Raw genomic sequence first — 25,097 nt, forward strand, 5'->3', positions numbered from 1 at the left:
AAAAATGAGGAGATCATCACTGCTGACTATTGAGTGACTACTGAATGATCTAATGAGGGTAGAAAACAGGTTTTCGGATATGTTCCATTTGGAGAACAGAACCATTCTTGGGGAAATCCTCAAATGACTGTCTAGGATTCCAGTTACATAGGAAGCTCTGATATTGGAGTGTGTCTGTCCAAAGACACACTACCTATAAATAATGGATCTAAGGTTGTCACTTTACTATAGATCAGAGACCACTTCACCAATGGAGGCAACTCATAACTTCATGGAACAACTTCATTTTAAGCAGTCCAGTGTGTGAATAAATACATCATTTACTCCTGATGATACACAAAGATAATCTGTGTTCACAAACATTAATGTTCTTTGTCTAATTTTGCTAAGGTTCTCTAAAGGCATTTTGTGAAACCGAGGACTCAGTTATATCAGTTCTACCATGTCCAGGGCTGTAAGTTGTTTTTTTTTTTTCCCTCCTATTTTTTTTTATTGAAGTATAGTTGATTTACAATATTGTGTTAGTTTCTGCTATACAGCAAATAGATTCAGTTATATTCATAACTTTTATATATATAAATGTATTTTATATATATAAAAGATATATACATATATACACACATACACATATATTCTTTTTTATGTTCACTTCCATTTTGGTTTATCACAGGATACTGAACATAGTTCCCTGTGCTATACAATAGGACTTTGTTGTTTATCCATCCTACATGTAATAGTTTGCATATGCTAATCCTTAACTCCCAGTTCTTTCCTTCCCCGCCCCCTCCTTGGCAACCATAAGTCTGTTCTCTATGTCTGTGAGTCTGTTTCTGTTTCATAGATAGGTTCATTTATGTCATATTTTAGATTCCACATATAAGTGATATTATATGGTATTTGTCTTTCTCTTTCTGACTTACTTCACTTAGTATGATAATCTCTAGGTCCATCCATATTGCTGCAAATGGCATTATTTCATTCTTTTTTATGGCTGAGTAGTATTCCATTGTATATATACCACATCTTCTTTATTCATTTATCTGTCAGTAGACATTTAGGTTGTCTCCACGTCTCGGCCATTGTAAATTGTGCTGCTATGAACATAGGGGTGCATATATCTTCTCGAATTATAGTTTTGTCTTGATATATGCCCAGGAGTGGGATTGCTGGATCACATAGCAACTCTATTTTTAGTTTTTTAAGGAACCTCCATACTGGTTTCCATAGTGGCTTCACCAACTTACATTCCCACCACCTGTATAGGAGGGTTACCTTTTCTCCACACCCTCTCCAGCATTTGTTATTTGTAGACTTTTCAATGAAGGCCATTCTGACTGGTGTGAGGTGGTACCTCATTGTAGTTTTGATTTTCATTTATCTAATAATCAGTAATATTGAGCATCTTTTCATGTCCCTGTTGGCCATCTGTATGATTTCTTTGAAGAAATGTCTGTTTAGGCCTTCTGCCCATTTTTTGATTGGGTTGTTTTTTTTGTTGTTGTTGAGTTGTATGAGCTATTTGTATATTTTGGAAATTAAGCTCTTGTTGGTCGCATCATTTGCAAATATTTTCTCCCAGTCCCTAGGTTGTCTTTTTGTTTTGTTTATGGTTTCCTTTGCTGTACAGAAGCTTGTAAGCTTGATTAGGTCCCATTTGTTTATTTTTGCATTTATTTCTATTGCCTTGGGAGATTGGCCTAAAAATATTGGTACGATTTATGTCAGAGAATTTTGCCTATGTTCTCTTCTAGGAGTTTTATGGTGTCATGTCTTATATTTAAGTCTTTAAGCCATTTTGAGTTTATTTTTGTGTATGGTGTGAAGGTGTGTTCTATCTTCATTGATTTACATGCAGCTGTCCAACTTTCCCAACACAAATTGCTGAAGAGACTGTCTTTTTTACAGTGTGTTTTCTTGCCTCCTTTGTTGAATATTGATTGACTGTGAGTGTGTGGGTTTATTTATGGGCTCCCTATTCTGTTCCATTGATCCATCTGTCTGTTTTTCTGCCAATACCATGCTGTTTTGATTACTGTGGCTTTGTAGTATTGTCTGAAGTCTGGAAGGGTTATGCCTCCTGCTTTGTTCTTTTTCCTCAGGATTGCTTTAGCAATTCTGGGTCTTTTATGGTTCCATATATATTTTAGTATTATTTATTCTAGTTTTGTGAAAAGTGTCATGGGCATTTTGATAGGGATCTCATTAAATCTGCAGGGCCATAAGTTTTTAAACATAGGTAATAGGAATTTAAAATTACAGAAGTGCTACACCTAATCCCTAAAATAGTCATGGCACAAATGTATCCCCAGCCTTTATATGGCTTTCTGTTCCTAGTTAAAAGCATCCTTGCCTCCAGTTCTTGATAAACACTTATTTAGTATCTGCTATGTGATGGCAACCCTGAGAGTTAATTTATCCCATTTTTACATATCAGCCACACAACAACCTTAAATGTGTTGCCCAGGATTACACAATAGAGAGTGATAAATGAAATAGAAACTTGTACAAGGTATAGAGCTGCAAATAGGAAGGTATGACTATTTTCATTGATAGAACAGGGAAGTCCTCTTAAAGCTGGGGACATTTGAACTAGCTTTCGAAGGACAATGAGGGGCATTTATAATCAGTAGAGGAGGGAGAAGGCATTCTTGTACAAAGGCAGAGACTCATCCCACCCTCCACATGGACCTTTGGCATTTAGTATGAAGGGCTTAGGATAGCATATAGGGATGGAGTGTCACTTGCCTGAGGGGCCTTTCCTGCTTGGAACCAGGTGGGAGAAAACCAGACCAGAAAATATTAAGGAGAAACTGAGCAAAAGTAAATCATTATGAGAAAGTGTGGGTAAAACATGATGACAATCAAAAAGTCTGGATATGAGGCAAACTTGGACAATTCCCAGAGCTAAAGAAATAGCTGTGAGGGGTCTTTATAGAGGTTTTGGATGTTACCTAAATAGCTGTTGAGTTAACTGACCCATTCTGGACAGTGATGGAGGCATGAATAACCTAGGAATGTTCAGAGACCTGTCTGAACTGAAGACATCATTACTGGAGGATAAAGAAAAATGAGACCATGGTTTGAAGGAGCCAAGCCATGAAGGGCCTTGGGTGCTATACCAAGGAGTTTGGGCTTTCTCATGTAAAAATTTAGGAGCCAATGAGGCAGGGGTAGGAGAGAGAGTTAAGAAGGGGAATGATACAATTGTGGTTTAGAAATTTACCTTCTATGGCTTTGTGGAGGGGGAATAGAAACTGGAAATAGTTGAGACCAGTTTGGAGGCAATTGGAGTCCTCCAGAGGAGAGATGTTGGCTTAAAATAAAGCAGTGGTTGTGGCAGTGGTGTTGGAAAAGAGAGAATGTACTTGAGAGCTATTTAGAAGATCCTATAAAAAGTGAGGGCTGTTGATTGGTGTGTAGAACTAGGGAAAATGAGGAATTGAAAAGTCCTCTTGGATTTCTGGCTTGGGTACATGATAATGCCACTAACTGAAGTAGAAACTCTAATAGGAAGAACACGTCTTGCAGAGAAGATGTTGGGAATGTTGAGACTGAGGATCTATGACATCCTGGTGAATCTGACTTGTGTGCAGTTTGATGTATCAGTCATGAGTTGAGAGGAAAAGATGAAATTGGATTTATAGGCTATTTTTTTCAATTCTACAAAATTTATTCTACTCATTACTTTTATAAGTAGGATCTAAAAGAAAAATTTACTTCACTCTCTCCAAGGATAATAATATAGTATTTTAATAAAAACCCATGTGTTGGTATTGGAAGGACTATTTTGAGTAGCTTGGCATGCCTATCCTTCTGTTATGGGTACAGCCTGTACTTGGAGAGAGATACCCCTAATATAATCTACAAACTCAGCCAAAAACTTAGGAGTGTTTGTCTGCAGTGGTTTTCTGACTTCCTGACTTATGAATTTCTGGGAGAAATTAAGCGAGAACTCACAACGCTCTAGGACAATGGGCAAACTATTGAATGAGCCCTTACATCATGAAAATTTAATTAGAGAAAATCGTATACACCTTGAAGAGCTAGAAGTCCCAGAACGAATTCAGAAACACTCCCAGAGGACTCACAGCACATGAAAGATCATTTACTCAAATATAAAACAACTTGCCTTTCCCTCTCTCATCTTCTAGTTGCATGACTGGACAATATGTCAAGACTTACCTATTTGTTGAGAAATGTTTTATTTCCCTCTTCTCCTGAGGCAAGAATATTAAGGAATGGAATTCAACAACCACCAAAGATTTGAAATCTGCTTCAAAAATTTGTTTTATCTTGTACCCATTTTTAAACCTTGGCAAGTGGAAAAAAATGAAACTAACAATAAGCAACAGACAAAAAGCCCTGGCGCAATGATGTATCATAGACCTGACTTGCCTGTTTTAAGTATTTCAGGATAATTCCAACTGACAGCAATGCAAGTTGAATCTGAGGGTTTGGGCAGAATTTTGGCTGAGTTTAATTCTCTTAGGCAGATATTATTTTCACTACCTTGTCTTAAATGAATTACAGTGAAATCTTCTAGATGTTTATTTAAAATTTTTGTCACAATGATCCTAATTCAGTGAACTTTGGGTTGTGACTGTTGCTCAAAATGTGCTCAATAATGTACAAAAGGTCTTATATCTTTGCAATGGGATTTGAGGGGAGGGAAAAAGAACTGCACATTCCTGTACTTACACTAAAAATATACAGGAGTACAGCTTTCAGTGGTTTGCCCCATGTTGGCGGTCTAATTTAGGGGAAGCAGGAGTATGAGAACACATCCCACCAATTTCCTTTGTGTACCCCACTATTTTCAACCTATATAGAAACCATCAAGTCCCCAAGAAGCTTTCAGACCAGTGTTGACATAGACACTTATCCCAGTTACTAGGGATCTAGAAACAATTGACTACGGTCAACAATTATCCATGTGATTTAGGCCTGAACAAAGTGTTGGGCAGTAGGATCTCAAACTCAACATATCTAAAACAATGTATTTGCTCTATATTTGCCCAAAATCTGGTCCTCCTTTTGTCTTCCTAGTTTCCATAAATGGTGCCACCATCCACTTAGTTACCCAAGCCATGGAATGAACTCCTACTCTGGATTATAAAAAAACAACGTGATCTAATGGTTTAGGGGATGGATGCTGGAGACAAACTGCCTGGATTTAAATACTGGATTTATCACTTATTAGCTGTGTGACTTTGAACAAAATTCTTAGTCTTTCAGTGCCTTGGTCTCCTCAGTCAAAAGAAAAAAATGGGATGATAATAATAGTACCTACTTCATAGGGATGTTATAGTTAGAGGGGGTGAGTTAGTATTTATAACATGCTTGGGCCATAAGTACATAAGTACTATGCAAGTATTTGTTAAATAAGTTCAAATACCTGTTATCCTCAGGACCTTATCAATCACCTGGACTCTTTATACAACAGGTTCCTAACTGGGTCTTCTGTCTTCATTCTTGTTTCTCACAACTTATCCTTCATGCTGTGACATGAAAACTTTCAGTGAGTCTCCTTCAAAGAGCTATAGGATAAAGTTTCAACTCAACCTCATCTTGTCCTACTTTTCCTCACATACCTCATGACCTGAGATAATTTCACCTCAAGTTTTTCCCTTTCCCTGGAAGGTGCTTCAGCCATTGTCTACCTATCCAATTTCTATTGTTTTCAGTACCAAGCTCAAGCATTCCTTGACCCATTAGACCATTCCCCTCATCTAACCCGAGCACAATTAGATATTCCTTCTCTGTTCTCTCATGGCACTTGGCACACCTTCTATCAGCAGTTGTGCCACAAATATCCATCTGTGTTTATCTTTTCCACTAGGTTAGAGCTTTCATGGAGATCTCCAGTACCAAGTTCAGAGTTTATCACATATTTGGAGCTAAGACATGGTGGATAAAGCACTCAGAATTTCCTATGTCTCTCCAAGGAGTCTACTGTTGTATATTTTGGAGACAGAAAGAAAAGTATGTAAAGTACGTGATGAAAACATGCATGAATTTCATATGTTAAGGCTAAAGTCAAAATTCTTCATGAAGTTTAGATGAGCTGTTTAAGTACAGATTTGACTAATAATCAACTAAGAATAAAATGAAACTGGCAGCAATATTATCATAGAATTGACAGACATTTACTTTTTCAGTGATCAATGCTGTCACTTCCTGACTAAGCAGGTAAAGACCTTAATAGCTATTTTTATGAAATATGTGAACTGTAGCTTGCTGAAGCTTATTCAGCTTTTACACTGTATCTGTAATGTACTAAGCACTTCACATGAAGCTACATGTAGGCTCATGTAGATATTATCACAAAATATAATAATTTGAACAATATTAGTTATAAAGAGTGCATCCAAGCCTAAAGCTCCTCAGAGAAATGCTCACATATATTATGAGGGAGCAGTGAAAATATTAACAGAAATAGAAAAAAAGAATGCCACATATTTTAAAAACTGCCTCTGTTCTTCCTTGGCTGAAGGCAGTCTTCAGGGAATCAGAATGGCCTGTCTCTCTTCCTCAAAGGAGAGATTTAGGGTAGATAAAACATAGATAACCTATCCAATCTGCTCTCTTGCCACATTACATTAGTATGAGAAAAATTACACTTAAAATAGTGCATATGTATTACATGATGATGTATATTTAGAAACATATGAGATTCGTTAAGTATTGCAGAAGCTAAACTTTTAATGTTTTGTTAAGCAACTCCCTTTCCCCTGTTGCAACGCTAGCCTACTGGTATTCAATAATCAATTGCAGCTTCATATTTTTTCTAAATTACCTGTTCTTTTCTTTTTAAAATTTATTTATTAATTTATTTTTTTGGCTGTGTTGAGTCTTTGCTGCTGCACGCGGGTTTTCTCTAGTTGTGGTGAGCGGGGGCTACTCTTCATTGTGGTGCACGTGCTTCTTATTGCAGTGGCTTCTCTTGTGGAGCACAAGATCTAGTCGCAGCATGTCAGCTCAGTAGTTGTGGCTCACGGGCTTAGTTGCTCTGTGGCATGTGGGATTGTCCTGAACCAGGGATCGAACCTGTGTCCCCTGCATTGGCAGGTGGGTTCTTAACCACTGTGCCACCAGCGATGTCCCAAATTATCTGTTCTTTGGATAAAATCTCCCTGCCTTCCTTGCAAAGGCCCTTAGATTAAACTAGACTTTTCAGGAAAAAATGTTCTCTTTAGAATGTGCTCATGAGGATTAGAATATTTCTGTTTTCTCTTGCAGGTGAAAACCTACAATTTCCAATATACCTACTTTGATTTTTTTTTTCTCAGTGTTCTGCTAATTAATCAGTGCATTGGCATCTAAATTCATATGCTTTCCAGTCACTGGTTAGAAACCATTCTGAGTAGTTAAGGAAATCTTTCTCCAAAATATCTCTTTTCCTGCATATGGATATTATTGAAGCATATCTATTCCTCATCCAATCCAGCTGGGATGTTTTTATTTCTTTGGAACTTACTTCAGCTCCAACACTTGCCCATTCCCTGGAGTGAATAAACTATTTCAAAGGTGCCAACTCACTCTTCCTCCTACCCCATTTCCTCAGAATTAGGATTTCCTTTTGTATTTGTTAATAATTTTCCTAAATTATCCCAGAGTATTACATTATACCCAAAAAGCACAGAGGGACCAGTCTCTGCCAAATGAATCTCTTAATTTTTATCATCAACTTATTTATTCAAATTTTTTCTTGAGTATCAAAACCCAATGAATGAAAAAGTAATATCTGCATATTTAAGTTAAAAAATGGATATTTGATTCAGTCAAACCTAAATAGTTATGTTCATATTGTAACTGAGAAGACCAGCACAACTGTCATTTTATTCTCAGTTTCCATGTGATTGTTTCTCTGATGATCCAATCAAATCCCTTAATCACCCTCATCCTTTGGCTCAAGGTGAAAATACTCTTTGCATGGAGGAATAGTTTTTAATCAATTCAAGATGCAGTTGGAATAAATGCTACTGGCTTGAGTAGCCATTGTTCTTGGCAAATCTCTCCAAGCAATAAACAATGAACACCACACCCTCACAAGAAAGGCAGTGAGGAATGGAGATAGTCATTGTCCTCGTTTTATATTGCTAAATATTATTATGGCCTATTTATATGCTGTGGGGACTGACATGTAATATTCTTGATACAGAACAATCAGTGATTGTGAGTTGCTGGAGACAAGTATTCTAAGTTTAACAAGCTCTTCATTCAGTCATGAAACTAGTGCTCGCTGCAGAATCTATTAAAAAAAAAAACAGAACACTTTACTCATAAGCCAATAGGAGGAAAATTTTGGGAGCTAGTCAAGGATTGAGCATATAGATCCATATTATTTGGAAAAAGAATGAAGTATATGCAAGTTTCAAAAACATTCATTGCTTATCCGAAACCACTTACACATAGTAATGAGTTCCTCATCAATTGTGTTTTCATTTAATCATTAAGTAGAATTTCATTAAATGATGCCTTTTCTAGTTATGCATTTTCAAAACAGAATTTCATGTTTCTTATGTTAAAATTGATATTTGTGGTTCAATGATGGCAGGAAATCCAATTCTACAACCTCAAATACTATAAGGATTTGAACTTAGGAACCTATGCCTTAAATTCAGAGAATTTTCTTGTAGAATTTTCTTATTAAACAATTAAGACTTAAATATCTGAGTTGAACATTTTGCCAACTCTTCCTATGGCTAGTCAATGTTTTAGGGTTTTAAGGCATAGAGGCTGAGAAGGTAGTGTGCTATGATTGACAGAAGTAGTCAGCTATAGATTACACTCACCCTCTAAAGAAGTGACCATTTGGATACATAGAACATGGCCTTCAACCATTGGCCTCTTCCAGGGCCAAAAAATCGTATGGGAGGCATCATATTTATGGAGACAATTCAGCATAATGGTTAAGAACATGAACTTTGGATTCAGAGACCCCAGGGTAGTAATTTTAGCTCCACTGCTTGCAAACTGTGTTACTTTTGGAAATTTACTTAATCTCAGTTTGCATACTATTATAGAAATAGTATCTATCTCATAGACTTACTATGAGGATTAAAAAAGGCGATACACATAAAGTACTTGGCATAGAGCCTGAAACATACTCAATATATATACAGTCAACACTCACTATTGTCTCTGTACCTGTGAATTTGTCTACTTGCTTACATTTATCTATAACCACAAAATCAATACTCAGGGCACTTTAATGGTCATTCACAGATGTGCTTATAGCAGAGAAAAATCTGTCATCCAATGGGCATGTTCCCTGCTAGGTAAAGCAAAGCAACACTCTGCCTTACATTAGCTCTCATACCATAAACAACTGTCTTTTTTGCAGTCTATTTAGTGTGATGTTTTTTGCATTGTTGTGCTTTTTGTTGATAATTTCTCTATTAAAATGGCCTTTCTGTGGGATCAGAGAGAGGGTGGGGAGATGACTAGTGCCCTCCCCTCTACAATCTCAAATTCAAACTGCTATTTGTTAAGAGGGAATATTCCCTTTTATTTTCAGGGCCCTTATCCAGGGCGTTTTTATTTTATTCTGTTTGTTCTCTGTTACAACCTTTGGGCACTCTCTGGGAAGCCTCTGGGAACCATATGTGAGCCACAGCTATGAATGGACTCAGTTCCTTATGCCCATACATGCTGTTGAGTCTACATTTCTCATTTGATGATAAGACAATTTTGAATTGACTGATTTTATTTTACTACAAAACAGAATTGCTTACATTCCAAATTTTTCTAGTTTATCACATACAGTTAAAAGGCCGGAACTTATCACCTCAGCACTGTTATACATTTTCCTTCTTTCTAGAGTTCTTTTCTCTCTTTCTGGGGAGTTGCACAGCCTTTCAATTTGAAACTCAGCTTAAGTATCATCATTTGAGAGAGGCCTTCCCTAGCCATCTTATCCAAAGTGAATGCCCCGATATTCTCTATCATGGCAACCTGCAATAGTCTTCACATTTATCACTGTCTGTAATTGGTTTTTATCTGACACTTATTATGTGCCTTCTATCCCAGCATCTAAGTTCCATAAGGGCAGAAACTTGAACTCTTTTGCTCATTGTTTTCTCCTTATTGTCTAGACCTTTGATTAGTACAGACACCCAGTGAATGAATGAAACCTATTGCATTTTGTCAGTTTGAATCTTTATATATTTTATTTTTACACCTAAACAAAATAGTTTATTTTTTAAGGTGGGTTACATTCCATTTTTAAACTACCATTCTCAGCATCATCCAGCAAAATAAGAGAGAGAGAACAATGCACTTTGCTCTACCAAGTGTATCATGCTTGCATGCATGATATAAAATGCAACATCTCAGATCCTAACCTGATGTCCCAAATTCATACCACACATAAAACTTCAAATAAACTGTCATTTGTTAGTAGGCCAAGTGATACTTGAGTTTCTGCATTGGGGAATCTAAAAGCTAGACAAATACAACTTTCAGATTTTTATCTAGGGTCTATGATAATAATCTAATATGTGACAGTATAAAAAAAAAAACACTGTTCCAAGAAACAGAAAACATGGGTCATAATCTCCATTCTGCTACTAACTTGCTGCGTGACTTTGGGCAGTGTTTTAAATCCCTGAAGGCCTCACGACCCTTATCTGTAAAAAATATGAGTTTGGAGCAGTAGACACTACAGTTCCTTCCCGCTCCCTATGGCTATAAAAGCTGAATAGAATCCATCTCCTCTTCTTTCATAGAAGAGTTGGTGGAGGCCCAAAGAGCTAAGACCTGCCAGGTCAAGTTTCTGACTGGAAACACTGCAGCAGACTCCTGCCAGGGTCTGCCACGTGCCTGCATCAAGATACTGTGTGGTGAAGACACCTTGAAGTAAGTATCCAGTGAGGACACCAAGAGAAAGACAAAGATTTTGAATCTTCATAGCTTCTGTTTTCTATTTTATAGGCAGACCTGCATGGGAAGCCAAATTGTAATGAAGATTTCTTAGTGTGCATGGAATTATAGCAGTGGAGCAGGGGAAGAAAAGGAGTTTCTTGATAAATTGAATGAGAAACTGTGTTTGCTAAAGGAATTTGAGATACCTTCCTAGCATGACTATAATGTTGTTAACCATAATTATAAGAGTGTGATTGGCAAAAATCGCTCTCTATGGTGGTCGCTGTTGAAGTTTGCTTCTGTGACTCTCCTCTCCCCTCACCCGCAGCTTTCTTGAAGTATGATTGATGGATTAAAATTGTATGTACTTAGGTAGTACAATGTGATGTTTTGATATACGTATACATTGTGATACGATTACCACAGTCAAGCAAATTAACATATCTATCACCTCACGTAGTTAACACCCTTTATTTTTGTGGTGAGAACACTACTCTCTTCACAAAGTTTAAGTGTACAATATAATACAATACATAATATTATTACTATCTATAGCCACCATGCTGTAATTAGGTCACCAGAACTTATTCATCTTATAACTGTAAGTTTGTACCCTTTGACCAGCATCTCCTTATTTCCTCTACTTCCCCAAGCCCCTAGTAACCACCATACTACTTTCTGTTACTGTGAGTTGACTTTTTTTTTTTTTCAGATTCCACATACAAGTGAGATCATGCAGTATTTGTCTTTCTTTGTCTGGCTTATATATTACTGGGCAAATGTCTGCCATGTTCATCCATGTTGTAGCAAATAGCAGGATTTCTTTACCCATTGACTCTTCTTGGTTTCCTTGTCAAATATTATTTGACTATATATATGTGGGTTTATTTCTAGGCTCTCAATTCGATTCCATTGGTCTGTGTGTCTGTTTTTATGCCAGTACCATGCTGTTTTGATGACTATAGCTTTGTAATATAATTTGAAATCAGGAAGTGTTATGCCTCCAGTTTGGTTCTGTTTGATCAAGATTTCTTTATTCAGAGTCTTTTGTGGTTGCCTGCGAATTTTAGTATTTTTGGACTCTCCTTTTCTCTCTTTCATGGCTGACCATCTGGTATTCTTTCTTTGGTATTGTTAGTAAATCTGTTTTTGTCAGGCTCATAAAAGAACCCAGAAACTGCTTCAAGTATTTACAGTGGAGGGGTTTTAATTCCGGAAATTAGTTACATAAGTGTTGTCATATCTTAAAAGCAAAACAAGGAGTAATGGTGAGGCAACCCCAAAATTAGCAATAGCAAGAAACCCCTCTTACCAGCAGACTAGAACTGTGCTGTCCAATATGATAGCCAGCCACACCTGGTTGATGAGCACTTGAAATGTGGCTAGTCTGAACTAAGATGTATTCTTAATGTAAAATACTTGCCAGGTTGTGAAGAATTAATACAACAATAACAACAAAAGAATGAAAAATAGCTCATTAATAGTTTTTATATTGATTACCCAGAGAAATATGTTGAATATATTGGGTTAAATAAAATATAGTATTTAAATTCATTTCACCCTTTAATTTTGACTTTTTAAATGTGGCTATTAGAAAATTAAAACTTACATATATGATTCTTACATTATGTATCTGTTTGATGGTGCTGGGCTAGAGAGACAAATGTAGAAGGTGATATTACTAAAGCTCAGGGTCCAGAACCTCAATGGGCTGACCCATTGAGAACTAGAGGCAGGAAGGAAATATAGCTGTTGCTTGAAATGCCAATTGGAGCCATATAGAAGGGGAAGAGTACCCTTTACCCTGCCACCCCAATCTCCTATCAGTGCTGCTGAATCCAGCAGGAAGTCGCCTAGAAAATGCCAGCCCCCAGGAGTCAATCTTCCTGTGATACAGAGTTGAGTGGGTCAAGGGCAAGGAATGCATCTGAGGGCAAGTGGATTCGTTTAGATTACAAGCAGGTCCCAGTGCGTCCTATTTGTTCACTCATTTATTCAACAAATCCTGATTGAGTGCCACTTACTACAGAGACCATTTAGAAATATTGTCCTGAATTCCTGATCTTTGCTGTTCAGATTCTTTGCTTGATTTGGTTCCACATTCCCTCCCTGCCTAGACTGTGGTCTGTGTACTTATAACTTCCCTGGTCTTTGACCAAATGAGTCGTCCTATTCTCTGTTACGTTCCTGACATTTCTTTGACAAAGAGTATTTTAACTCATCGTCTTATCTTGTTCTCCTAATTCCTAGTGCCTTGTCTGGGATTTTTACTCAATTCTTTATTCAGTCTTGTTTACGGTGCTTGTGCAGTCCCTGGTACTGAATAACCAGCTATTTCCCACAGAGTTTCAGCTACTGTAGCCAGTCTTGTAAGCCATAAGCCTTTTTTCTCCTTTCTTCTTTCTTGCTCCCTCTCTGTAATACACCAACACATATGAAACCAGTGCTGAAAAACTTGACCTCATGACCTGATGACCTCATGTCTCATGGCATGAAAAGATGTCACCATGGCACCTAAAAGGAACTATGCAGATCCTGAGTCTAAGGGTGAATCTTTCTGGCCAAAAGCTAATTGTCACAAAGTGTTTACCTTGGAAAAGTTTACTCTTTAATCCCAGTAATCATCAGTTTCATAGAGAAATATGTGTTTTAATCATCAATAATCATTTCCTGGGTAAAATGGTTACTATGTGTTAGGCACTTTTCTAAACAACTGAATATAAGATGAAAAGGTAATAAAACCCCAAAACTCCTGGAGCGTAGATATAAGAAAAGATAAGTAATCTAAGGAGTCATGATAACAAGTGGCACCAACCATGAATGTCCTGGGAGTTTAGGTGAAGAACTCCCTTTTGTCACAGAGCATTTCAGAAAAGAAGGGAACCTGAGCTGAGCTTTGCAGGAAGGCAAGAATTAAATAAACAAAGTGGAAGGAAAAAGTTTTTCAGAAAGGGAAAATTGTATACATAGTTGGAATATACAGAGGCGGGAATAAATTTACTCTTTATTGGAGTGGAGTATATTATGGTGAGGAAGCTCAAGTCTTTAAAGAACAGTCTTCATCTCAGTGAGACCCCAGAGTAGTATCAACTTGAGTGAAGGACCTTATAGAGTTTTTATTAAGATTAAAAATATGGCTAGAAAATGCAGCTTGTTAAGGGGTGGAATGGGACTCTTTCATGGTTAGTGCTCTTGACACTACAGCATAGCTTAGCTCTCACTTTGGACCATAGCTTCCCAAGGGACAATGCCTGACCTGTTCACTGATTAGTCCCAAGGCATGGCCCAGAGATGCTCAGTGATTCCGTGTTGAATGAACACATGCCAATAGATGGTGTGATTATGCATGAGTTCCTGGACTGAGGAGACCCAAGGCAGATGTTGATTCAATATTGCTATATTCTAGAATAGAGTTTAGGGAATTAGAAATGAAATTATGCATTGTTCTCCAATTATTAGAAGAAATCCCTTCAGGGACTTTGGGAAGTGTGTCCCCTGGTTCACAGTTTTCAGGGATTCAGGATTCCCAGTGGAGAATTTGGTCAACCTGGCATGTTATTAGGAGATGACAAAATTTATAATACAGTTGTTATCACCCATGCCTTTGTAATTGTTTTCTTTATAGTAATACCTATTTAAGGCTGATTCTGTTAGGTGTGTCTAGATTGAATTAAAAGTTATATTAGATTTCATACCAGAGCTAATATTCCACAGACCAGATCCTGCAGGCCAAGCCTAGTTCATTAAATTCTGAGATATCAAAGCAGATAAATTATTATCACAGAACCCAGGGAATCATAAGGATCATTGAAATTTCAGAGGAATAGAATTACATGAGGGAGGGTTTTGAGGAGGTCCCAATTTATTCACTTAGATCCTGGAGAGTGTGGCTGGGTGTCAAATGTGGGCTGTATGTTAATCCAGCACTCCATCATATGGAGGCCAAATGGCTGTTTAGAGTAGATGTTGTCTGTAGAATCAGCCAGAGTTAGATTCAAAGCCTAGTTTCTACACGTATTCCTCTATAAGTTTAAACAAGTGATGGAGGTAGACGTAGTGCTTACACCATAGTTGCAAGAATTCAATAAAATAATGCAAGTAAAGCCCTGGTTTGTCACAGAGAAAGTGCTCAGTAAATGTTAGTTCTTTCTATAAGAACAGTAGAAGTGCACCTAATACACAGGAGTCTTTAGTTTTCCAAAGAGGACCCATCCACACAAAACAAACACACAAAGCTGAGAATTCATTCAGACCAACTGCATGCATGCCCTATTTCCTATGCCTTACCCTAAACACAACCTGTTCAGCCCTTTACTCAATTTGATCTTGGATTTATTTGCCCATGAATCATTTTAGTATATCCCAGTTCCCTAGATGAATGCCACTTGCTCTGACTACAGCATAGCCCGTGTCCTGGTTTTACTTCACTGACAAGGTTTTGGCCTGTGGGTCTTGCTCTCCTTAGCATCTGGCCTAAGTTTCCCCCACGTTCTACTTCCACCCTCCTTATGGCTCATGGTGACCTTCATATTACTGCAAAGCTAAAATATATTTCACAGAGAGGAAACAAAGTACATAGCCTTAAAGAGGCCTCTTGGTTGAGGATGAGAGAACAGAATTGGAGAGAGAGTTTCCAAGGTGGAAAGGTACACAGAATACACTTCCCCTACTTTACCCTTAAAAATATCCTCCATTTCTCCACTTTTGGAAATGGAAAGAAAAAGCTATTTCTATGGTTGCTCAAATAACTGAAATTGTAGTTTGGGTGCAAATTTTCAAAGTGGTCTCTGCCAGAGTGTTGCTTTTATAAGCCGAGAACCAAGCATTCAGCTTTAGGGAAGCCAGAGATTTGGAGGTAAGCCATGGTGGGCCCAGTGCCAGCTCCCAGACTTGTGACATCTTATGGCATTTACAACTCACTGCTTTCCTTTGAAACCATTGCCTCAGAAGAAGAGGTTAAGAAAAGAGTGAGCCATCCTAATCAGGGAATTGTCCTAGGCCACTGGGATACGTGCTCTGTTGTGGGAAACCCTGCAGTTTGAGTATTGGTAGATTTCAATATGGCAAAGACCAGAGGAAAATGATGCTAACAGTGATTGACTATTCCACCTTTGGCATCGCATATGCAAAAAATACAAGCCTGCAAATCTTTCCACCTTGCCACCAGCCCCTTTCAGAGCCATTAAGGCATTGGGGGCCATGAGTGCTTGTTGTCTGGCCATACCAGGATCTGTCCGCAGAAAGAAAGCTCTTTTCCACAAACCACAGTCTTTTCCCCATTGCCTCTGCCCAGTCCTCCTTATTCCTGCCAGGATTCTGCCTCCTCATTGTTACAATATTCCAGGAGATTTTCCCCACATCCAGTAATACAGTTCAGGGAGTCCCTTCTAATACAAAATGTAGTATGTCAGATGGTTGTAAAGTGCCTTAAAAGAAAATTAACCATGATTAGTTGAGGTAGAAAATGAAGTGTTACTATTTTATATTAGTGTGGTCAGGGATGATCTCTTTGATAAGGTGAAAACTGAGCCGATAATTGAATAAAATAACCAGCAAGACTTGGAAACACTAGAGAAAGATTATTCTAGTTGAGGGAACAGCCAGTGCAAAAGCCCTGAGGTGACAGAGTGCTAGGCATGTGTTCATGGAAAAGCAAGAAAGTCAGTATGGCTGGAGCACAACAAATGAGAAGGGTGACAGAAGAGCTCTTGGGGAGGCAGATCACTTAAGGTTTTAGAGGCTTTTACTCTGGGGAAGGCAGGAAACCATTTGAGAGTTTTGAGCAGAAGAAGGACACGAGCTGACTTGAGTGTTAAAAGGATTACTGCTTGTTGTGTTGAGGATAGACTATAGGAAACAGGAAGAGGAAAAAAACCCAGAAAATTATTGCAATAATCCAGATTTGAGATGATAATAGCTTAACCAAGATCATAGCAGTGGATGTGAGTGAGAAAACTGGAACAGAAAGAGATGCTGAGAATTGGTAGTATTATGGATATATTTTTAAGGTGGAGCCAACAAGAGTTCCTAAAAGATTGATGGTAGGGTATGAAGATGACAGAGGAATCACAGAAAAGAGCAGGGGTTTTGGCCCAAGCAACTGGATTGATGAATTGCTATTGGTAGAGATAAGGCTAACTGCAGGAGAATTAGAGTTGAGGGGAAAATCAAGAGCTCTGTTTTGAATACATTCAATTTAGATTTGTACTAAACATCCATGTGAAGATTTTGAGTAGAGAAAAGACTTCATGTCAGAGGTCCAGGATGAACTACATAACTTTGAGCGTCACTGGTATATAAATGGAATTTAAAGCCATGAAACTACTTGAAATTGTAGATATATAAAGACGTCCAAAGATTAAGCCCTGCCACAGGACAATGTTTCGAGTCAGGGTTGCCAAAGGTGACTGAGAAGGAGCAGCCAGTGATGTAAGGAGAGAACTAAGAGAGAGTGATGTGCCAAAGCCAAGTAAAGAAAAATATTCAAAGAGGAAGTGATCAACTTTATTGAATGCTGCTGTTAGGTTAAGAAAGATGAGAACTGAGAAATGACCAAAGTGGAAAGTTGAAAAACAGAGTTGTCCTACAATTGAACATTTAATGTTTTGTAGATAGGTAGATTGGTAGGTAGAGGATGTTAGATAGACAGGCAGATAGAGGGGAAAAAATAGAGAAATAGAGAGGTATGTATATCAATGTTTTATAAAATAAAGGAATAAATGGATGAATGAGTTGTTGATTTTCAGTGGGGTGGAAAGACATCCAGAACGGAGTGAGCTGATCTCTCTACTGAGGATTCTTTCTTGGTCTATTATCTACATGGCTTGAGTTTTAGAGAACAATCCTATTTTCAAATATTTTGCTCCAGTATTATACCACCTGTATCAATTTTAGTATTTAGGAAATTTGGTCACCAAATTTATGGTGGAAATTAATAAATGCCTGTGTCTCACATGCTACTCTTAGGGTCTTTAAATTTTTTCTTTAAGAGAAAATACATCCAAAAGATGTATTTAAGCCTATATGTTAAGCCTTAACACATAGATAGTTTTTGCCAACAAGATCAAAAGAATTTATAGCATTTTATTCTTTAATATTTGTAAAGACTATAGAGGAATATACCTTTTTTTTTTTTTTTTTTGCTGCAAGAACAAAAACCAATTTGAGAAACAACCTAAACCTATCATTAGCAGTTTATATCTTTGTGTACAGAGATTTGGATTCTTTATAGGAAGGTCAAGGATGAGGCGTTTCAGAATGCAGTAATAATTGCAACACTTCTCAGAATGACCACAAATTACAGTGAGGATAATGAGGATGTGTTCAGTGTAGTTTGAAGTGCCTAGAGGATGTTTGGGAGGAAAAAATGTCAGGTTGGAAGGGATATATGGATACATGGGTTTGTAGTACAAGAGAGAAGTCTATTCTGGGTAAATAAAGTTAAGAGTTTGAGCCATCATAAGATGGGAAAATTTTGGTTTTGATAAGAGTCATAGAGAGAGATTGTAGAGAAAGAAAGGAGAAGAGCTGAACAATTATTCTGCTAAATTGTTCAGGGGGCCTCCCTCTCTTTCATAACTGTGCTTAATCAACATGACAACATTGTTTTTCTCATAAAGTGCCATTTTTCACTACATAATTATAAAACTAAACGGTGACAGAAAATAGTAAAAGCAATTCATCATCAGTCTTCACATCTCATCAAAGGAATATGCTGAGAAGTCTCTCGTTCTCCCTGACGCCTTCTGCCCCTGTCCAACTATTTTTGGATTACGGTTGTTCCATTATCCTGTAAAAGCCTGGGGTATTTTGGGGGGGACATTTCTGGATAGGGATATTCAGAACAGAGTGATCCTTCTTATAAAAACAACAGAGCATGTAGTGTGTCGAGATAATATTTAATTTGTTGTTTCATTTCTTCTGAATCATAATGTGCTTTATTTCCATTTGTAAGCATTGTAAGAGCAAACATGAAGTGGCTCTGAAAAAGCACTGCTACTTCTCTTTTCTGAGGTTTATTACTTTCTTCTTGATTCAAACAATGGTGACACTATTTGAACTTTCTTCTGTAGATGTTTTAAATTCAGTACGTTATGTCTTGCATTAGCGTCTAATTCAAGTTACTAATTATAGAACCATCTTTCCCTGCTTTCATTACCTCTTTTGTGATCAGGACTGGTGCCTTTATGTGTGTGTATGACAACTATAGCCCAGCATCTTGCAAATCAGATGCATTTTCCTAACAAAACTGACCGACCTGTCTTAGTTTTGAAATATTAGAAAATTGAAAATGTATATTTTAATACAATGAGTTGTTTAACATGAATTTAAAAATGTCATTGACTTCATCATTTAATTTTTTTCTTGGTACTTCAATTCAAAATTGTTTTCCTACTTTTTTTCCCAAGAAACTTATTTAAAACTTTCCTTATAATTGAAGCAAGAATTGTTTTTTGAGCAAGATGCAAATCATAAACAACATTCACAATATGAGTAATATACATGGAAGTATGTGAAGAAAATGTGTGTGCTTTTATTTGTGGTAAGATAAAAGATGCTCAACAATTAGAAACCCAAATCTCCAAACTGAGCAGCAGAAGTTGCTTTGGCATGAAGCCTTTTAGGAAAAATGAAAGTTGACAAAATGGTGGGAGTTGGGCAGAGAAGGACAGAAGGAATAAATGGCACTTTGCAGTTGCCTTTTTAAGGAGTCATTTTGATGTGGGGACATTGTCACACAATCCCAAAACAGACCATATTAAAATTCAACTCCTTTTAATATCGAGAAATGTGGGGCATAATTATCCTTACCCCATCCCTTGGCAAAGAGACGAGTAAGGCAGAAGGTAAGAGTAAAGTAGGGTAAGGATGAGAAGACACCCAGACATCAATGGGCAGACACAGTACACATAATCAAGAGACATGTATTTACCAGACTTGCTCATTTCAGAAAAGGCCATCAGTCTTTCTTCACTAAAGCCACTGTCCATTCTCTAAGAATTGACAGGAATGTATGTTTCAATTGTCAAATTCTGATTTCTCTTTTAAAGCTATAATAACCATACTATTTTATTTTATTCTATTTATTTTTTGGAGCACTTTCTTCTTTTTTTAATTTAAGTAGAGTTGATTTACAATATTGTGTTAATTTCAGGTGTACAGAAAATTGATTCAGTTATACCTATATATCTTTTTTATATGCTAATATATTTTAAATCCATACATGTAACTTCTGCTTAACAATGACAACTGGTTTCTTAAATTTGAAAATGAAGATAGGCATGTATACTTTCTGTGAGCTTCCTGAAATATATAGTATTCGGGAAAGGGAGGATATTGGGACAGTGATTTGATCTGTTGATGTTAGATTCACTCTCCATAGGGAATTCTTAATATATGCTTAATGATTCTCTCAGTAATCAATAAAACACATATATTAATATCCTTAAATTGAAAGTCCCCTAAGATTGCCTGGGGTTAATATGTTGCAAATATCTCTTAGTAGTTAAAAAAAGAGGGGGAGAAGCTTGTACATTAAATGCCATTTTAATACACTTTGACTTAGCTGTGGCAAATGGCTTCCTCCAGTAAATGTGTCAAAATGCCTATGTAGGCAAAAGAGGTTTAAGAAAGTGGCTTCTTAAAGTTTTCTTGTTTCAAATGCAAACTTAGGGATCAAAATTAATTTGGACCTATAGAATGTAGCAAATGTTCTTTTCATTATAAGAGTGGTAGATGGAAAGTTTTCTTTTTTTTAATTGCTTTAAATAATGCATGAGTGTGTCTTTGGAAACCTCCAGATCAATCTCTTATTTTCTACTGCAGCAAAATATCAGATACTAGAATACTTGAGAAATAGCAAAATACGGTTAACTTGCTATTTTATTTTTCTGTTGTTTAAGAAATTATTTTTCTGTGCATGGTTGTTTTAATAGTCACTTTAAGAGAAGTAGGTGCAAGGAAACATTATAAAATATATTAGCCCTTTCTCCTGGCTTAGTTGAATATTCGTTAATTCAGAAAGACTGTATGTTTTTACCCTCAAAGAGTTCATTGTTTAATAGGAAGAGACGGGGATAAGAATGTAATTAGACACTATATTAGTCAAAATAGGCTAACTGTTAAAACAAACAATGTTAAATTTCAATGGTTTAACACAGCAGAGGTTTATTTCTTGGTTTTGTTGCCATACACTGGGGTTGCACAAAGAGGATGGTGCAGGGTCTTTGTTCTATGCTGTCATTCAGGGTTTTTCCATCTCGTGGCTCTGTCATCTTCTTGGTCCTCAGAGAGCTCCACCAAATTTTCCACATCTGTCTAGCAGGCCAGGAGAAAAAGAACCTGTAGTATTACAAGGGAGGCTTCATGGGCCAGGCCTGGAGGAACCATCTTGCCACATTCTGTTGGTCAAACTCAGTCACATGGCTGCACCAAACTTGAGTGTTTTGATCCAGTTCACAGGACTTTAAAGATGTTTAAAGATACACACACACACACACACACACACACATATATATTTCATATATATATATATATATATATGTATATATATATACACACACACATTTTTTTTTTTCATATATGTCTCTTTTTCTGGACTTTCTGTTGTAGTGCATTGGTTTATTTATTTATCCCTGTAACAGTACACACCATCTGTATTATAAGTCTGGTATGTGGTAGATGGAGACTCCTAACTTTGTTCTTTTTTTGCAAGATAATCCTGGCAGTTATTGACCATTTGCTTTTCCATCAAAATTTTTGAATCACTTTATAAAAGTTCCATGAAAGAGCTTGTTCCATGAAATGTTTTGATTTAAGTTGCATTTGACTATAATTTTATTATAATTAAATCTGATTCTGAGTCACCCTAGACTATTACACTGTAGTTGCTCAATAAACACTTTATTTACTAAATAAAAGAAAGATGACAATTCTAAGCTTCAGGACAAGCCCATTATAAGCATTAACTATGCTCAGAATTGCAAACCAATTTTAAAACTGAGCAAAATAAAATATAAGATTTAACTGTTGCAGATCCTCCACCATATAATGTAGTCCAAAGATATTATTAGTTTTTCAGGGCATGAATTTAGTCATTCAGATATTTAACTATGACAACATATGTAAAGTGCCTTGCACATCAATTAGTCTTGTTTTACATGGTAACAACAGGGCATGGTTGAATACTTGGTAATTCCCTTTTGCTAGACCACTGTTCTACTTTATTAGCAAAGATCATTAAGTGCTACTTTTTAAAAGTAGCTAGCCCAGGGAAACAAAAAATAAACATTGATGTTTTATTTGTTACTCTTAAAATATTACATAATACTTTAAGTTTATTACTATTATTTAAAACTCAATTAATTTGAGTACTAATGGTCCCTAATCAAGTTATAGCTACATTCCTAAATGACTCTTTGATTGTTTGCTAAAGTTTAACAGTGTGGGAAAACATTCAGAAGTCTTTCTGAAACCTTGAAAATGTTACTAAAAGTAATTAAAGTATGTGGGCCAGGCAACTGGATGCAGGATGTCCTGCTTGAGCAGCGGAGGAACTAAAGGTGCTGGGTGTGGAGACCATGAGGGCATAGGCTACCAGGGAAACAGAAAATTGACCCTCTCTGGGGGCGCAGCCCCTTTCTCACTTGCACACCTCACATCACCCTGTTTGGCCCTGGAGGATGGCTGGTTAGCCAGAGACGGGTAAGATTCCTCAGGGGAGGAACAACCTAAGACAGGCACAGCCGCAGAGGGGCCAACAGGGGTGGGGCACAGACCCTTAATCCTTCTGAGAGAGGTCTCCTGTCCCCAGGGCTGCTTTGCTCTCCACGCCCAGCTCAAATCCACACCCAGCTCAAATCCACACCCTGCTCAAATCCACACCCTGCTCAAATCCACACCCTGCTCAAGTTGGACCCAGGAGGCAAACAAAGATCATTGCCCCCAGTCATGTGAGGCCTTTGTTTGTTTACTTCAAAGATAACCTTGTTTGTGGGACTAAACTGGGAGTGTTAGACCCTTAGGCTATGTCAAGAACTCAATAAAAGCAACGTGGGATCAATCAGCAAGGCTCTTGATCCTAGAGGTCTTGAGTCCCCAGGTCCCATCTTTCTCTTAAATCTGTGTCTGTGTTTTCTTTAAGTTTGCAGCACCCGTCACTCACCTCGAGTCGCCGAGCTGGTCTCAGCAAGTGGCGCCCAACGTGGGGCTCGAACCCACGACCCTGAGATTAAGAGTCTCATGCTCTACCAACTGAGCTAGCCGGGCCTTGCTGAGACCAGCTCAGCGACTCGAGGTGAGTGACAGGTGCCGCAAGCTTAAAGAAAACACAGACACAGATTTAAGAGAAAGATGGGACCTGGGGACTCAAGACCTCTAGGATCAAGAGCCTTGCTGATTGATCCCACGTTGCTTTTATTGAGTTCTTGACATAGCCTAAGGGTCTAATGCTTCCAGTTTAGTCCCATAAACAAGGCTATCTTTGAAATAAACACACAAAGGCCTCACATGACTGGGGCAATGATCTTTGTTTGCCTCCTGGGTTCGATTTGAGCAGGTGTGGATCTGAGCAGGGTGCAGATTTGAGCTGGGCGTGGAGAGCAAAGCAGCCCTGGGGGCAGGAGACCTCTCTCAGAAGGATTAAGGGTCTGTGCCCCACCCCTGTTGGCCCCTCTGCGGCTGTGCCTGTCTTAGGTTGTTCCTCCCCTGAGGAATCTTACCCGTCTCTGGCTAACCAGCCATCCTCCAGGGCCAAACAGGGTGATGTGAGGTGTGCAAGTGAGAAAGGGGCTGCGCCCCCAGAGAGGGTCAATTTTCTGTTTCCCTGGTAGCCTATGCCCCCATAGTCTCCACACCCAGCACCCTTAGTTCCTCCGCTGCTCAAGCAGGACATTCTGCATCCAGTCACTCGGCCCACATACTTTAATTACTTTTAGTAACATTTTCAAGGTTTCAGAAAGACTTCTGAATGTTTTCTCACAGAACAGCAGCATAAATAAGAGTTACTTTTACTAAAACATAAGATTATCTTTTAAATACCTAAAACACTTAATATAGATCTGTGGTGGTGAGCTTTTTCTAAAAGGTAAATGGACTACCAATGTGAGCTAATGAGTAAACTTTAGTATTATATGAAAAATAGTTTTCCAAGGAAAGGAAACACATACAACTGGTATCCTTACCTACATAAGCATATCCTAATTGAATGCCATAATCCCAGGGTTGGAAGTTGCCTTGATAAGATTCATTACTATTTCCTTCCCCTCTCCCCATCCCCCTTCTCCATAATGTCTCTGTTTCTAATCTAGAAGAAAAAGTTCATGGCTGAAAGGCAGTGTGGATATCCAGATGGGCAGCAGGAAACCACGAGTCTGATTTTCTGTTTACAGGACTAGATGGAGAAGTTGACATAGTCTATTAAATTGACGAGGTCATTAATGGTTCATTCTTTCCCTAACCTATATTTAGAGGTGAGGTATAAAAAGATTCAGAATAGACCTAATGTGCTACAGTAACATTACAAGTGGTGAGACAGATGTGAGTAGGGCCCAAGCTTATGCCAAGAAATACTAAACACCATATTTCAAGGTGTCTGTGAGAAAAAAAAAATCCCAAGTCCAACTTCTAATTTTACTTTACCATCGTCCACTATCAGACTGTTCCAGAGGACTGAAAATGACCAGAGCTTGTGCTCAAAAGCACACGTAGGGCTTCTAGACTCCAAAGAAGACAATTTGGAGTTTTAGTGAATTGGCAGAGCATAGCTCTGAAGTAAGAGTCATTCGTAAAACTGTCTTGAGCACTAGAAACAAACACTAGAAATATTTACCACGTGGCATTTTGAGTTCTCGCCTGTCTGACTGAAGCTCAAAAATAACAGGAATGGGCCAGCTAGAGAGCAGGCCCATTCCTGGTGTCCTTATAACCCAGAAATTAATTGCACACCCTTCTGCCCCAGAAGGGCTTGGGATGGAGGCAAAAGCTTGGACCCTGGAGTCAGATGGTTTTGATTGGATCCCAGCCCTGTTATTTACCAACCATGTCTTGGGCCCAGGCCCTTGGAATCTCAGTTCTTCGCTCTGTAATATGGAAGTAAAAATAATGATCAGATTGCTGTGAGGATAATAGAAATGAAGTAGCTCCTTCTAGAAAAGGTCCCCAGGCTTCACATCTCTCACCATTGACTCTCAAGTGTCTAAAATTCCTGTATTGCTCCTGCTTGTGAGATAAGG

General features: G+C 37.9%; 1 non-coding gene across 1 annotated transcript; it reads right to left on the minus strand.

Annotated features, from left to right (window-relative positions):
• Window positions 1-23,060: 23,060 nt before the first annotated feature.
• Window positions 23,061-23,133, minus strand: TRNAK-CUU (transfer RNA lysine (anticodon CUU)). Its single transcript has one exon. It is a non-coding gene; the product is annotated as a tRNA-Lys (tRNA).
• Between the last annotated feature and the right edge of the window lie 1,964 nt (window positions 23,134-25,097).

Source organism: Hippopotamus amphibius, chromosome 2 (genome assembly GCF_030028045.1).
Source record: "Hippopotamus amphibius kiboko isolate mHipAmp2 chromosome 2, mHipAmp2.hap2, whole genome shotgun sequence".
Taxonomy (NCBI): domain Eukaryota; kingdom Metazoa; phylum Chordata; class Mammalia; order Artiodactyla; family Hippopotamidae; genus Hippopotamus; species Hippopotamus amphibius.